General features: G+C 41.4%; 1 protein-coding gene across 10 annotated transcripts in view; it reads right to left on the reverse strand.

The window, feature by feature from the left end:
- RC3H1 (ring finger and CCCH-type domains 1) overlaps window positions 1–15,780 on the reverse strand; it is a 62,768-nt gene extending 46,988 nt beyond the window's left edge. For all 10 annotated transcript variants that reach the window (XM_077182056.1, XM_077182061.1, XM_077182060.1 and 7 more), the window contains exon 1: window positions 15,594–15,780. The gene's annotated coding sequence lies outside the window, so the exon portion shown is untranslated. The remainder of the gene's footprint in view (window positions 1–15,593) is intronic.
- Window positions 15,781–15,796: the final 16 nt, after the last annotated feature.

Consider the following 15,796-nt stretch of genomic DNA (forward strand, 5'->3'; position numbering starts at 1 on the left):
TTTTTATTTTATACACTTACAAGGCAAGAATCAAGCAACAGTCTGAACTTCCTCCCCACCTCCTTCCCCTTATGTCCAAGTGCTGGCATTACACTTGTTACTATCCTATTTATTTGTTTTCAAAAACTGACAGACTTAAAAAAACCAGGCCTTATATATGACAAAAATTCCAGGTGTAATAGTAAGGAAATGCTGAAGTATACTGTAAGAGCAGTGTTAAGTGAATAGAAATGCTACTGCCCAGCATAGGCCATAAAAGGCTTCTATTTCATTGTTATTGAAAGTGTAAAATGGAAATGTAAAATCCCATTTTATGAAGAACTCCACAGGTATTAAGCAAACATTCTCAGTGTCCACTTGAAAACTTAAGTCTCAGGATTTCTTTATAGTGTTTGCTTCTTGGTTCTCATTTCTCTGATTGGGAGGTGGCTTTTCTTGTAACTTAGTAGAGGTCACCCTTATTTTAAAAATAGATGTCAAATAAATTCATGTTAATAACATATAATAACTGCTGTTTACATAACTACTCTCTAATAAAGCTTCAGTTATTCTATTTACCTTCAAAGCAATTTATTTTGGAAGACCGCATTTAAACATTAAAAAAATCTTTTAATAACAGCAGAAAGTCAAGAGCAGTGAAAACGAATGAATTTTTTAACAAAACTACCAATGTAGTTGCTTGCCTGCCTGTTTAATGTACAGTTCATTTTAAACATCATCACAAGGTGGGATATTTTTTCTGTGTTACATACAAAGCCATCTCTAGACTACTGTGAGGTTATTTCCAAAGGCAATGGAGCACCTCGTTTTTGTGGCACATAGATTTTATCATAGTGGGACTTCAGAGAGACAAAGAATATTTTTTCACCCTCTGAGCCTTATTGTATTTCTATCCATTACACTGTTCTCTCAAAGATTTTGATACAGAATTATTGAACTATATCAGCTTCAATAAATCAGATCCTTTACTTCATGCACCTGTTCAGTCCAGCATGTGATATCATTTCTGCATTATGATGAAATGGTATGGCACCATCAGCTTCAGAGAAAAGATGCCCATTTACAAACAATGTGCATGGCAAAACACTTTTGTGCCCACCACAACACAGCAGTTTCACCAAAAACTTGAGGCAGGCAGCCTGAGGAGTTGCTAAGAGAAGATAATCCAGGTTTTCCTCCTTTCTCTCCCAGATCAGTCAAGTCTAGCTGCTAAGAGAATTGTTAAACATTAATTAAATGAGTGCCCTTGTGGCCAAGAAGGCCAATGGTATTCTGGGATGCAATAGGAAGAGCATTGCCAGCTCTCCCAGGGCTGATACTCCCCCTGCTGTGTCCAGGTCTGGGCTCCTCAGGGCAGGAGAGACCTGGAGCTCCTGGAGCAGGCCCAGAGGAGGCTGAGGAGATGAGGAAGGGCGTGGAGCAGCTCTCTCGAGGAACCTGTGGCTGTTCAGCCTCCAGAGCAGACCCAGTGAGAGGGGCCCTCATCCCCCTGTGTCCCTGCCTGCAGGGAGGGCTCAGAGCAAGGATCAGGCTCTGCTCCCTGGGGCCCAGCAATGGGACAAGGGACCATGGGCAGAAATGGATGCCCAAGAAGTTCCACCATGACCAAGAACTTCTTTCCTGTGCAGTGACTGAGCACTGGAGCAGAGACCAGAGAGGCTGTGGAGTCTCTCACTTGGAGGTATTCCAGACCTGTCAGGACACAATCCTGTGCCATGTGCTCTGGAATGACCCTGCTTGAGCAGAGAGGGGGGACCCAATGACCCACTGTGATCCCTTCCAACCTGATCAACTGATTCTCTGAAAATACCCAAGCTGTGAACAAAGAGCAAATCACAGCCACTACCTACAAGCATGATACTTCAAATGAGATTTAGCACAGCAGCAAGAGAATGTAATCTCTCTGAAAAAACTCATATGTGTTACTCACCTTAGCCTTGTGAAGACCCAGCATCCAGACTCATATTTGCATTCTACAACCAAGGTAGAGAGATACTGAAACTTTACCTATTTTGCATTTCCAGGGCATTTTCAGACATAGGCTTAGAGCAGGGTCTAAGCTACTTGACAGAAAGTACTCTCCATGCCCATGCTTCATCTCTGCTATGGACCTAAGCCTATCCAAATCAAATTTTCTTTCTCCTCACATTCACTCCTCAAAGGTTCCAAAAGATGTTCCAAAGCTGTTAAAATGGTTAAGAAGACCTGGAAACAAGGGAAAAAAATGTGGGAAGCACAGAAGAAGGAACTTCAAGGCAGACACTTTTAGCATCAGTAGACTTGTCAAGTTCTTAGGTGTATTTTCATAAGCAGCTTATTTGGGCACAACCAGGGCAACAGAGACTTTTTATGTATTTCTTCATTAATGGAAGCCATCTTGAAAGTATTGTCTAAATTTTAACCAGCTACCTAAACGTAATTTAGCAGTCCTAACAATAAGGCTACACTAACAGGTTGGAATGATGAGAGTAGGTGAAATGGAATAAGGAATACGAGCAATAATTTGTGGAATTGTTACTTTATACTAAATCCACACCAAAATTACCTAATTTCAAAAACAGTGCTAGATTTAAGCAATGCTTAATGGTGCAAGTTATGCAAATACAGTCAAAGCCATCCTTTCAGCTCATTGCAGCTACAGCACCTAGTGAAGGACTGTCCAGAGAATGCTCTAGCAGTCCATAACTCACATCACTTTACTGCCCCTAGAACCTAGCTGCAAATAAGGAAGCCATTGTCAATGCTACAATAGTTGATACAAAAATAGCTCACAGGGCCCAAACAAAACCAGAAATACTTCTTTGTTGAGTCCTGTAATAGCTTCACTTGCGAAAATAGCAGGAATATTACTCATCTGTGAAACTCATGTTCGTTATCTTATTCTACCTGTTTTCATGACAGAAACTGCAATTGTGTTTTAATAACACAACCTAATCTACACTGCAGCTCTGGAGTCATCCAGGGTCAAGAGGCAGCTGCGGCAGAAATGGCACCGAGCCTGGAGAATTTCAGCTCTCTTGTTAACAATTGCATAAATAAAAAATTAGCTAGTCAACACACTATACAAGATTTTCTCCACATCTCTAACAGATTTGATGTAAAAATCCCAAAACTATTCAGCACTGACAAGCCTGCTCAAGACTTTTAGGCAGTGTTCAATTACCATTCACACAGAGCTTAAAGTCTTTAAGTAGCAGCAGGAGAGGTCACACAACTGTTGCTGAAAAGCAGGTTAATTCAGGTACGTCTGACTCAGAATGTAATTGAGCCTCAATTGCTTTAAACGATACTGGCAGCCGGTGATTCAATTTGTAGCACTGCTAAAAAAAGCAGTTCCAGAGGCCAAAAATAGCCTGGGGCAAAGTACTCCTTTGGAATTAGACTTTTCAGGCAACCTTCAATTACATGAAAAAAATCCCATCCTTAAATATTTTGCAGCCTTTGTGTCAGTCTCACCTTCTAGATTTATAAAAATAGAATCTTTTCTTTGCAGCTTGACAACATCATTAAAAGTTGTGTTAGTTTAACACAATCTGGCTTTTAGTGGGGGTGGAGGAAGCCACAGAGGTTGCTTCTGAAATAGAAGCTCCTCGAAATTTCTACCATGTCCAGCAGAGCCAATCCCTAAAGGCTCCAACAATGGACATATTGGCTGTCCAATGAGGGAAGTTAGCAACGCCTCTGTGACAACGTAGTCAAAAAAGTAAAAAGGGAACTCAATTCCTCTTTGGCCTCTCGGAGGGGTAGAGAGAGGGGCCACTGGGCCCCTTCCCAGCATGGCCATCGGGACCATGCTGCTGGGGGGACCATCCTGGCACCACGAGCAGCCACGCAGCCGAACCCATGTGCCTGGGGCCAGCGGCGGGAGCAGCCGCTCAGCCAGGACCGCGTGGTTGGAACCGGCGCGGCGCCCACGGCCGCTGCCATTTTGGCTTGGATCACAATGAACTTGACTTGCTTAGCTGCTTTTAGCCATGCTGTGTGTGGGGAGAAGGGCAGAAGAGGCGGCAGCAGCTCTTCTTTTTCAGTGCCCTGGATGAGGAGAGGTGCTGAGTGGAGCCAGCGGCCGGTGCTGGCAGGGACCACATGACCATGGCGAGCAATTCCCGATGCACTCCCTGGACAGAATCAACCTTTGAGCGCTGGGGAACTCTATAAAAACTTTACAGTTGATAGAACTTGATAACAAAGGAACCTACGGACACCAACTCTCTTCAGAGTCAGAAAAAGGAGAAGGTGAAGGCGTGTGAGGAGAACAAATGGCGATACTAATGTTGGTGAAAAGGAGGGAGGTGCTCCAGGCATGGGAGTTCAGATTCTTCTGCAAGCCATGGTGAGGACTATAACACCACAGTTTCCCTGTAATTCATGAAGTAGATGGGGAAGATGCAGAATTGACCCACAGTCCGTGGAAAAAACAGGCGCTCACACCAGAGTGTGTGGATGCTGAAAAGCTGTAGTCTAAGAGAAACTTGAACAGAGAGAACCCTGGCTTCCAGAGACAGAGGAAGAGGAGCCTTGCTTTTCCACTAGAACAGCTAACCCTTAAACACTACATCCCACAAACTAAATGGCCCATGAAAAACAGTTGTGGGAAGACTGCTTTGCCCATGGGAGGGACTCACATTGCAGCACATCGGGCAGGACTGCCGCTCGTGAAAATCAGAACATTTGAAAAGTTCACAGAGAATGGTCTCCCGTGGGAAGGACCCCCCAGCGTAACAGAAGAGAGTCCTTTCCCTAAACAAACTAAAGAAAAGATTTTTAGAAGTGACAAACTGACTATAAACTCCATGTTTTGTCTCCTTGCACTGTCAGTGATGGGAAAAGAAGAGCTGCGGGGTGAGGGTGTTCTAAAGGTTTCTTTTACTTCTCATTATCCTTTTAATTCCGTTAATAAAGTTTTCTTTATACCTTTTAATTTTTGAGCCTGTTTTGCCCTTAGCGTGTTTTCTCCTAATCCTTATCTCACCCCATGAGCCTTTTAGTTGACCTTTCCCCCTCTTCTGCTCAACTATAGAGAGGAGAAAAAGTGAATAGTTTTTTTGGGTTTTTTTTTTTTTTTTTTGTGGGCACTTGGCTTCTAGCCAGTGTCAAACCCATGACAAAATTACCCACCGTTTTAGTGAGTGGTAACAAAAGGCTCAATTCTCAGGGTTTCCATTAAACACCTACTCTTAAACCAGTAACAAACATTTCAGGCTTAACCACAAAAATGAAAGCTGTTGCCTTACATTTTTTAATAGAGCAAACAACATAAGATATTCATGTGTAAGAAAAAAAACCCAATCCTCAATATCTCACTGATCTTCCCATCAGTAATGGATAAGAGGTTTATTTATTTTTTGCAGGAGCCTGAATTCAACTGGGAAAAAGAATATCCTATATCCTCTTAAGAGGTTTTGAATTATAACCCTAGTTATAATTATAGAAGTTTAAAGTTACCTAACTTGAAAATCCTTCAATCAAGAAGGCAAAAGGCAATAATCCTGGGAGTAATCTATTAAAAATCCAGTGCCAACTTGATGAATTTTGCTGCTTATGACTTGTAAAAGCAGTTCTCCTCCAAACAGGGAATGCTGTCTTTTAGAAGAAAGTCCTCTTAGTTACTACTTACTTTGCATGAGACTTATTCTAAATGGAGCAGTCCACAAAGAATTTTTCTCATTCCCAGTCTTCAAAGATATATTCATCTCTAAAAACATATTACAACTATATTATTGCAGTACCAGCAACCAGAAGGATGTAAAATAAAAAACACATGGGATACAATTTCACAAACTATCTCACAAACTACTGCCAGAGTTGCCTTACTAAAAAGTACACAGATCTCCACAGCATGCTGAACCAGCTTAACTTTTTAAAAGCAAAGGGTAAACTTGCACTAATGAACTTGATTCACAGAAATTTAGACTTCACTCAAGGAAAACTAAGATACTGGACTAGATAAGGCTTATCTAGTCTAGTATCTTAAGACTGAAATATGCTCAGAAAGAAAATAACAGTAGCTGCAAAATCAAGCAACTCTGTAGTTCATTAGGGTAGTTTAAGTTCCATTAACAATCTCCTTGAAGTAGTGACAGCTCACCATGGGATTTTAACAGGCATTGTCCCAGACTGCCATGAGACCACAAGTGATTGGGCCTTTACACACCCTGACTACAGCGATACCTTGTCCAGCACCTTGAGAGTACAGAGTACACCTGATCAATGTTTTACAGTTATGGCTCACATGAACTACCCAGAAAGATCCTTCCATGTTTCAAATTTCCTGTTTTTAAGAGACTTAAAAAGAGAACTCAGCTGCCCATTGAACCACTGTTGCTGCAGTCCAAGCCATGACAAATGACAAGCCAGCCATGTACAGCCAATATTTGCATGATTTGATAATTTAAATTTCCTCTGGCTTGTGTTGTGTAAGCCTGGTTAAACAGCAGATATCCAAATATATGGTAAGGGATAGGAAAGGAAAACTAGGCATTGAAACTCTCTTCCCACCCATGCAGTTCCTTTACACATATTCCTATATTCAGCCACTTGCTGTTTTTGGAATAAAAGCAATGACAGTACGCTAAAACCTAATGACAAACAATTCAAAAGAGAAAATTCTAAAAATGGGTAAGTCAGAGGCAGCTGTAATAGCACTAGTGTATCCTTCATAACTGCACTGGGAATTATTCAGCATGCAAAACCTTACAAGAACAAAGTATTTAAATGTATTTATTAGCATACTGGAGTCACTGGATTTCCATAGGCTTACTGTCCATTTTTATTCTGTAATGACAACTCACATAGCAGCTTGTCACATCAACATCACCGACTATTCTCACTTCTCAAATGCTAAACCAAGTTTCTGAAATTACATTAATGAATTATTGGATGTGCTTGAAGGAAAGGATTGCTGTCACTCACTTCCCCGTCCTTAAAACTCCCAATTACTGTCATATAAACTGGTAAATAAGCAAGGGCTTCTTCCCCCTTTTGTCCTCTCCTGGGGAAGGACAAGCCCCATTTTTATTTATCAGGTGAATGAATACCTGTATTACTCACAGGAAGACACTGTAGAAGGTTGGGTTGTTTTTTTTTCAGTTGAGATTTTAGTTAAAATATACCTGTGACTGTTTTAATACCTGGTGAGTAATCCTGACTCCACACCCCTTTCCCCTCTCCCATAGTGCCTAATGTGACAGCCACATCATCACACCCTCAAATGCCAGTATCCAGGGTTTCTGTGGAAGCCTTCCCTCCTGGCATGTCCTGAAATCACCCACACCATGGCCAAGCTTCAACTTGACAGAGCTCAAGTTCTGTTCTCAACCGGTCTAGTGAATCTAAAAACTCACATAAAAACTGCTGTGAGCACAGAGTTCTCCTCAGAAACGCACCCACAGACATCCCCACCCCGCCCCTGAGTGCTATTTTGTTAGAAGCATTTGACAGAAAAGTTCCACTGAGAAAGGAGTGACCAGAAAAGCTTACTACAGGTCTCTGCTGAAATCATGTAAATCCTCAGATTTACAGAAAATCAGGCAGGAAATGTTGCATTTCTATGAACTGCGGTGCAGACGTTGACACTTCGGTTATTCTGCCTTAACTGATGAATTTCCAATACTCCTGGTAATGGAATGAATGTTAGAAAAAAAGCCTGAAAGCTACTTGCCAGTGTTGATATCACCATATTAGTCCTATTTTTATTTTTTCCTTTTTGCAAATGCTACAGAAATGAGAAAGAACCTCATGCATTACGGACAGATGAAAATTTGCCAAGTTTCCCCCCACTAAGAGTATATTCTGCAAAAATCACACTGCTCAGAGAGAAGATAAGACTTAAGTCTACTAATAACTAGAGAAAAGGGGTAAATTTACTACAAGTATAACTTAAGGGAATTTATTTTGATTTGCAACCAACTGGGCTGTGCCTTTTTCCTTCCTGGTTAAGGTGTTTGAGAGCTTTGTGCACAGCCTTTCACTTTATTATTTTAATAAAAATTAAAAGCATCTTGCACTCCAACAGAACCTTTATGCCTACAGGCAGGTCACCAATAAAATGCTAAGCAGCATCACTGAAGGGAAAACCAAAAAGCTCAGTTTGCCAATGCATTTTGGCACGAGTTAGAACTAAGTTATTCCATATACCTCCACTCATACTGTTATCAACAGGGAAGCTCTTCTAAAAAAAGAGATGGGATGGTATAGAGGGTTTCTAAACACAGCCAAGCCTTACTTTGAGCACCTTTTCTGTGCACTGAAATTATTCAGGTCCCTGAAGATTCTTAACACAAATACATCCTTAAAATGGAATAAAATGTTCAGGAGACAAAACCAGATGGAATCAATGTGAGATGTCTTCAAACCAAGAAATGGCTTTGTAAAAACTACAAGACAGCAGATAAGCAGCATTAAAAGGTAGCATGAAGGAGGTATATTCACCAGCATGATTTAATACAGCACACAAGTACAGGAAACTAACAATCCACACACAGGATAGCAAGTCCAGAAGACAATCCTGCTGGCTCACATCTCTTCAGTAGAATCTGACAATAGCTGGCAACAAACAGTTACATTTTAAATAGTCAGGTCTACTCCAAACAACCAAACTTGAAGCAATTCTCACTGCCCTGAATAACATTTTCTTTCCACTGTTATGATTCACTTACAAAGAAGTTACAGTGTCAATCTTCTATCCATAAGGCCTGGTTTAAACAAGGAAGACTAAAATTCAAATTGACTATAGGTTTTTGCAGCACTAATAAGGTCTCCTTTTTAATTAATTCTACAGGAGGCCTTCTAACACAATTAAATGGCAGAATGACTCATAAAACAGGAAGGACAGCCTGAGTGCCTTTGGCTTAACTAACCCAGTCCATCTCATCAGGCCAGTTCAGCCTAACTTATTTTTATCTTTCTCCATGTCCCCTTTCAAATTTACAACAACAAGGAAGTCACAATATTCCCTAACTTCTCATCAGTTCCAGAGGAAGCAGTGATGTTTCAACAGTCCTCAGTAAATTCTAAGAACAGAGAGTACCACAGGTTGCTCCATTATCCAAACCACCTATCCTGCAACTCTGAACTATCAAGCAATGACACTAAGAGGCAAAAAGCCATCTCTGTTACCTGCATTAGCTGGCTGAATTGATGAGCAACTTAGAGTGGAACAAAGTTAAATGAAAGAAACAACAACAACAAAAAAAAAAAAAAAAAAAAAAAAAGAAAAGAAAACAGCATTTTAGCAAGCAAAGAGAAAAAGACTCCTTAGAGAAAAGTTATTTCAAGTCTGGAAAGGTACATCAGAAAGTGATATTTCCTTTGCAATTGCTTTACTAATTTATGAGACTTTGCCCTGTTGTCATCTATTTTTGATCCAAAATCCACATCTCCTCAAAGCAAGCAAGACCAAGAATTACTGTCCTTCAGAGCTGCTAATTAAGAGCAAGCCATTTTCCAGCTTCCAAAACTTTCAGGATTTTGTCTACCCACACAATAATGAACAACAGTGCAGGTGCTAGTGACAATTTCTGTATGATGATAAACAGCTGTTTATCTAGATCTTTCCAATGTGATTAATTAGCTCTGTTTACATTAGGGGACTGGTGATTTGGTATGAAGCCCCTAAGCCACATCTAGAACCAACTTCCCAGACACTATGGTAAACAAACAATTGCTCAAGAAATACATGTGCAACATCATACATAGCTGTGAGGATTTGTCATGTGTAGAGGGTTGAGGCTGAGATTTTCCATACATAGACTGTAAAGAAGGACATCATGTTGCTATTTCCTATCTCCTCAAACCACCTCAATCTGTGGCACAAAATCCAAGCTTGATTTTCGTACAATGAAATAGGAATTTTAAATTGTGACACACCACAAACAGAGATGATTGCTTCACTGGACTCATAAGCAGATTTTTCAAGATTTCTTTAGCATAATGTTCACTTATAAAGGCAGGGAAATTTTTTCTACTAAGGCTCCCAGAGAAGAGCTTGTATCAGAAAGGTGAGATTTAACTATCATTAGGCCTGCATAACTGCCAGAATCACCAATGGTCATAAAATAATGTTTATGCAACATGCCACAATTCAGGAATGCCACATAAGCTAATCGAACTCACTTTCTACAATTTACTTTACAATTTGGTTTCTATTAATTTCAAGGTCTCTCCTTGAGTTCTCACATCTTACAGAATTGAAAAAAAACCAAAAACCCAGAGGACAAAACACTTTATCTTGCTGTACTGTGAGTAGCTGGATAATGAAATCCCAAAGTTCCATTTGTTGGTACAGTTCTAACATCAAATAGCACCTCAAGGACTTCCATTCTAAAGTGGTAACAAAAGGAATGGAGGTGAAGGAGAACAAGCTGAAAGAATGTGACTTCCAAGAAAAGTAAGTCAACAGTATGAGTTTTGTTTCAGTGCTCTTCAAGGGCATTTATATTACCCAGTGACTGTAGCAAGACATGGAGAAGTTACTAATTCAAACACAACTGCTACAGCAAGTGAAGAGTGCCAAGTCATTATGAGTAACGGAGAAAGTTAAATGCTACCAACACTGGGAGTGCTCCACAGAACTTGGTTTATTAACAAGCAGGTGATGAAGACCATCCTCTGTGGCATGAATTTCAATTCATTCCCTTTGTAATACCGTCCCTAAACCTGACTCCTTTTGCCCTAAAGGTAGCATCCAATTTTGAGATGTGGACCAACACTGGCTGACACAATTTATCAAAAATATTCAGTTGCAAGTCTCTGTAAACTTCCAATGCACAGCAAAGAGGTGAGATTCCTGCCACTCTAGCAGATGTCACCTTTGTAAATAGCAAGAAGTTCAAAGTTGAAGGTGAAAACCCTTTCAACTAGCTCGCTATCTGAACTAAAGTAATTGCTCAAAATGAGTTCAGGAGAGAGTGCTGAGAAGACCTTTAGATCCAAGCTAGAAATATTCCTGCTCCATCAGCTGATCAACCAGCATTTTGTTAACAACAACAGGTTTAAAAGCAACCATACCTCAACTTTCAAAGCTTATCCTGACAGAATCTAATGAACACAGAAGTAACCTGAAAAATAATTACATTTGGAATGTCCAGATTTTTATTTAAGATGAACAGCCTGCTTTGAAAGAATACTTAATTAGACAATTTTAAAAACACCTATTTAACTGGAATACTAGAGAGATGAGACCAACCAGACTTTCCATGTTAAAACAAAAAACAAACTGAAAGAAATAAGGAACCACCTGTGAGATCTCATTTTATCTCATTTTCCCAGCCTAGCATATTTCAGCTACACCAAACACTTTGTTCCTTCAGTTGTCTTGTAGCTGAAGCAGTCCTGTCTCAGATCAATAAAACATGCACACCACAAACACCAGAAAACTAGTAACTGAAAATTAATACTTCAAAAAGTGGTTTTGCAAGCAATCTGTAGTGAGAGGGGTCTATTCAGCCAGAGGCAAGAACAACATGTCCTTATGGTGGTTTTAGTGACCATGGCTGGAAGGCATAACTGTCAATAAATCCTCCAGCTTCTGTAATGTTGAATTCCAGACTCACCACAGTGTTGCCTGACACAAACACTCTCTTCTGTGTTCTTTGTATCAAATTACATGGCAACTCTGTCACAATCTATGTGAGGCAAGTGAAAGATCTGTTCCTCCAGCAACACTTCCACTACTTTTCAGTTTAACTGCATATCTTCCATTTCTTATGTAGCAGAATAAGAAAAAAAGAATCCTTTTGTGTGTCAAAACAACCCTCCTCCCTTGTCTCCCCTCTCTTCCTCACATCTCTCTCATATGAAGATTTTTGTCCACATTCCTAAAAATGTCTTCATTCTAACAAGGTAGCTTACATTGTAGCTTACATAGGCCTCTACCTACTTTGTATAATCAAGTGATAAAGAGAGATCTTATTCCCCATGTGATTTTTAGGATTTCTGAAATACCTTTTTATTTTTTCTGGGGGAAGAAAACCTAACCTAGCATGTGGGGCAGAAGTTTTCATGTAAAAGGCTGCATAGGATGTCCAGGCCCTTTTGTATATGCATATATGCCCTGATGCACATGAGAAGCCATCTCTGCCCACTGCAAGTTTCCCTTAGACCCCGTGCATTTGCCTCACTTCTCACTCCATTAGGAAGGAATCCCAGTGTGAGGCCAGGGCACCCATCATACCTGCGTGAAACACCCCACTACACCTTCTAACACAGAGCAGTGCACAACTGGTACTGCCTCTGACAACACACATTTACAGCAAATTATTTACAATTCTTGCTATTTCTATCACCAAAATCTCTTTCTTTTCCAGCTGATAGCACCAAATATGTTGCTACCATGCAGTAACAGGAAAGCCATTTCCTCAAGCACTCTAACCAGAAATTATTTTTATATCAGAAAAATCTATTTATAATAAGCCATCAGGACTTTTGCACCTTCTTGCCCATTAACCCACTTCCACAAATAAAAAACCTCATTAGGAAATCAGTTACCCCTTGGAAATCTAATACCATTCCAATTTTAACTGTACTGGTAACGAAGAAAATGAGACTGATGCAAAAAGTAATTATCAAGAGATGCACTTCTTCAGCAAAACAAGTGGTCAGACTCAGTGAGGGGAACTGCACCTAATTCTGGGCACACTGTGGAACCTGTGCTCAGAAAGGAAAGTAATACAGTGTAAGTAAACATTTGTGGTTTCTTTCTCAGCTAGCAGAGTCCCTAGACTTTATTACTGTAACAGAGCCTACATGGAATCCTGAAGGTCACACTGAAATTTCAGTCGGTGCAGTGTGTTTATATAATAATCTTTCACAATAGCAGGATATTGTAGATAATGGTTTCCCACTTGTTACTTAGTACAGTCCAAGACATTAACTTCAAACTACTAATTGCCCTATGTTTTATCTGCCATGTCAGATTTGTTTTTCTGGCCCACCTGCAATGTTACTTGGGATGCTCCAGCAAACAACCACCTGATTTACCGGGTGTGGGAAAAACCATCACAAAACCACACAGACTTTCACCTGCAAAATGACTCAATGAATCCATGGTGGGAGAGGAATTTTAAACAATGAGTAGGCTTTACAAAAAAAAAAAAAAAAGTTTTATAAAGGTCACCTGCTTAAAAGATACCTTATAGTGGCTTCTGCATCACTGTTCTGAGATTCTTGGGAAGTTTGGGAACCTACATGCAGATGAGTTCTTTCCTTCTAATTCAGCTTTACATATCATACCACTGGAAAGCTATGACTCCACAAGTTCTTTCAAATGGCTGAAACTTTTTCCCCCAGGCATCCAGCATATAAACTGTAATTCTTGGTGCAGATTAAAAAATAAAAGGTAATTATCCTTCATATCACTACATATTACAGACTGGGAAAGGTCAATTTCCTAAGTAGCACGAAACAACCTTTTACAGCACCAATTAGTTAAGAGATGGAGGCCTTAATTAAATGGGATATCAGTTTTTGCCATCACTATGAAAGATAGCCAGCATCAGTGTCACCCAAGACTTCTGAACCCCATACAAAGTAATTAAAGCATTATTTTAATATACACTCACTGAATTTCAACTTCTGTGATTCAACAAGATTGATAATGGCTCCACCCAGATTGCTGGTGAATCATTGACAACACCTCAGAAGTTTCCAAAAGCATTCCTGCTCATTTCTCTTCATCTGCTTTAGCATGAGCACTTTTATATAATAATACATGCCTCAAGATGCCCCTAAATTAAAGTCTGTGTTATAAATGTCTGCAATTTCCAGATTCATATGTTCATCTGTTCACTGGAATATTAGTTTTTTAAATTATCAGCACACAACAATCCCATCAGAAATTTCTAAAATATTTAGCTTTAAACTAAGCTAGTTTGGATACAAAGCTGACAAAAAACCCTCACAAAAACGAACAACAAAACACCAGAAACCATACAAGTTACTTCCCACTTATGTCAATGAAGGTTCCTGCTGCTCATAAGTGACTGACAAACTCAAGTCTCTGGTTGTCAAAACAGACTGCTCTGATGGTACCTGCCTTTCTAAATTTCCCTCCAAGCAGCCTGTCAGGCTGTCTGCTTTGACAGACCCTTTTCTAGGACAGGAAGGCAAAGCCATAAGCTATCACTGGGAAAGGAAAACGTGCCTGATAACGTCTGCTTCTATTTATGTTAGTGGGAACCATAATTTCATTATCAGCATTGTGTATTAATGCACTGAAGAAAGCCATGGAACTCCTGGTGAAGCTTAGAAACTGGCAATAATGTACCAACTGCTCCTGAGCACAGGTTATTTATACAGCCATGAAGTCCCATATTAGCTTCATTGACTTCAAATGCAGGAATACAGACATTTATAGCTGACAAAATTAACCACCTCCACATCCTCATAAGCCTGAAAGAAGTAAGAAAACATAAGTTTAGGAATACATTAACTTCTGCCTCAGAGCATTCCTGTATTATCTCACAATTCTATAACCAAATAATGTGAATAGAGTATAAATGCTGCATTTATCTTCCAGCAGAGTCATTAAATGACAGCACTGCTACACTAGTTACAATTATTAAAGCAGCTCAGCTGCAATCCAGGTTACTTTGAACCTGTTAACTATTTTTGCAAATCTTTAATTTTTTCCCCCACTTCAGCCATTTTCAATATGGCAAAAAAGCACAGAAAACCGTAGCTTTGGCTGGAGGAACAAATGATTTGTCACGCATACTTGACTAAAATGTATAAAAATAACAGATACATTCCGGGCAAAAAGGCGTGCAGAGGTAAACAAAACATTCCCAATTCCTAGGGGGAAAAACCAAAACCTGCATCAGTTCCCTGCTTTAAAACAAGACAGACCTCACAATGGCTTCTGAAGACAAAACCTGACACCAGGACATTCCCAACCATCAAAGCAAATTAAATCCCAGCTACACCAACACCGCACCCCCGGCATGAAACCCTACCCACTCTGTGGGTGTAATCCAACAGCCAAAACAATGCCAGGATGGAAAAACTAGTGCAAGTCAGGGAGATCCCGTGCGGTTTAAACCATCGTTTGTCCCCATGCACAGGGAGAGCTGCGGCCACCTCGCTCTTCCCTCAGGCACGACAGACAAAAGAGCCACAACCCAGGGCGGAGAGGTGTCCCGGGGACGGGTAGGGGGCTCTGTCATTATTTTCCCTCCGTCTCTGTTGTTCAACGCGACACAGGGACGAGTTTTCTCACGTAGAGGCAGGCAGAGCCCCTGGAAAAAACAACAGCAGGCAGAGGGGGCACACAAAAGCCGCCTGTCCCTCGGCCGCCGCAGCCTGAGGCGATGCCGCCTCTCCCCACCCCCAGCCGGACCCAGTCGCTCTCCGCCTCCCCCCCATCGGGCACAGCGAGCCGCGGTCCCTCCCCGCCTGCCCGGGGCGTTCGGAAATCGAGCCCGGCCGGAGCCTGAGGCCTGGCGAGGCACAAAGTCGCGGAATTGTTAGAAGCAGAAAGCACCTCTGGAGATCATCTCGTCTCAGCGCCCGCCTCTCCGCCTCCCTTCTCGGCAAGGCGGGCAGAGCTCTCCCGCCCTATTGTTCCCCGCACCCCGCGGCGGAGGCAGCGCACTCACCACGCGGGCCGGGCTTCCTGCAGCGCCCACCGGCCCCCTCAGCTCCGGCACACCGGGGCTGCCACAGCGCCCTGCTGCTGCTCCTCCAGTAGTACACGCGGGCCCCGGGGCAGCGCCGCCATCGCCCGCCGCCGCCCCGCTGCCACTCCGGCAGCGGCCATCTTGTGCGTCGACTGCTCCTCTCACCGCCCACCTCCCTCCTT

This window comes from Agelaius phoeniceus, chromosome 8, assembly GCF_051311805.1.
Source record: "Agelaius phoeniceus isolate bAgePho1 chromosome 8, bAgePho1.hap1, whole genome shotgun sequence".
NCBI classification, from domain to species: Eukaryota; Metazoa; Chordata; class Aves; order Passeriformes; family Icteridae; genus Agelaius; species Agelaius phoeniceus.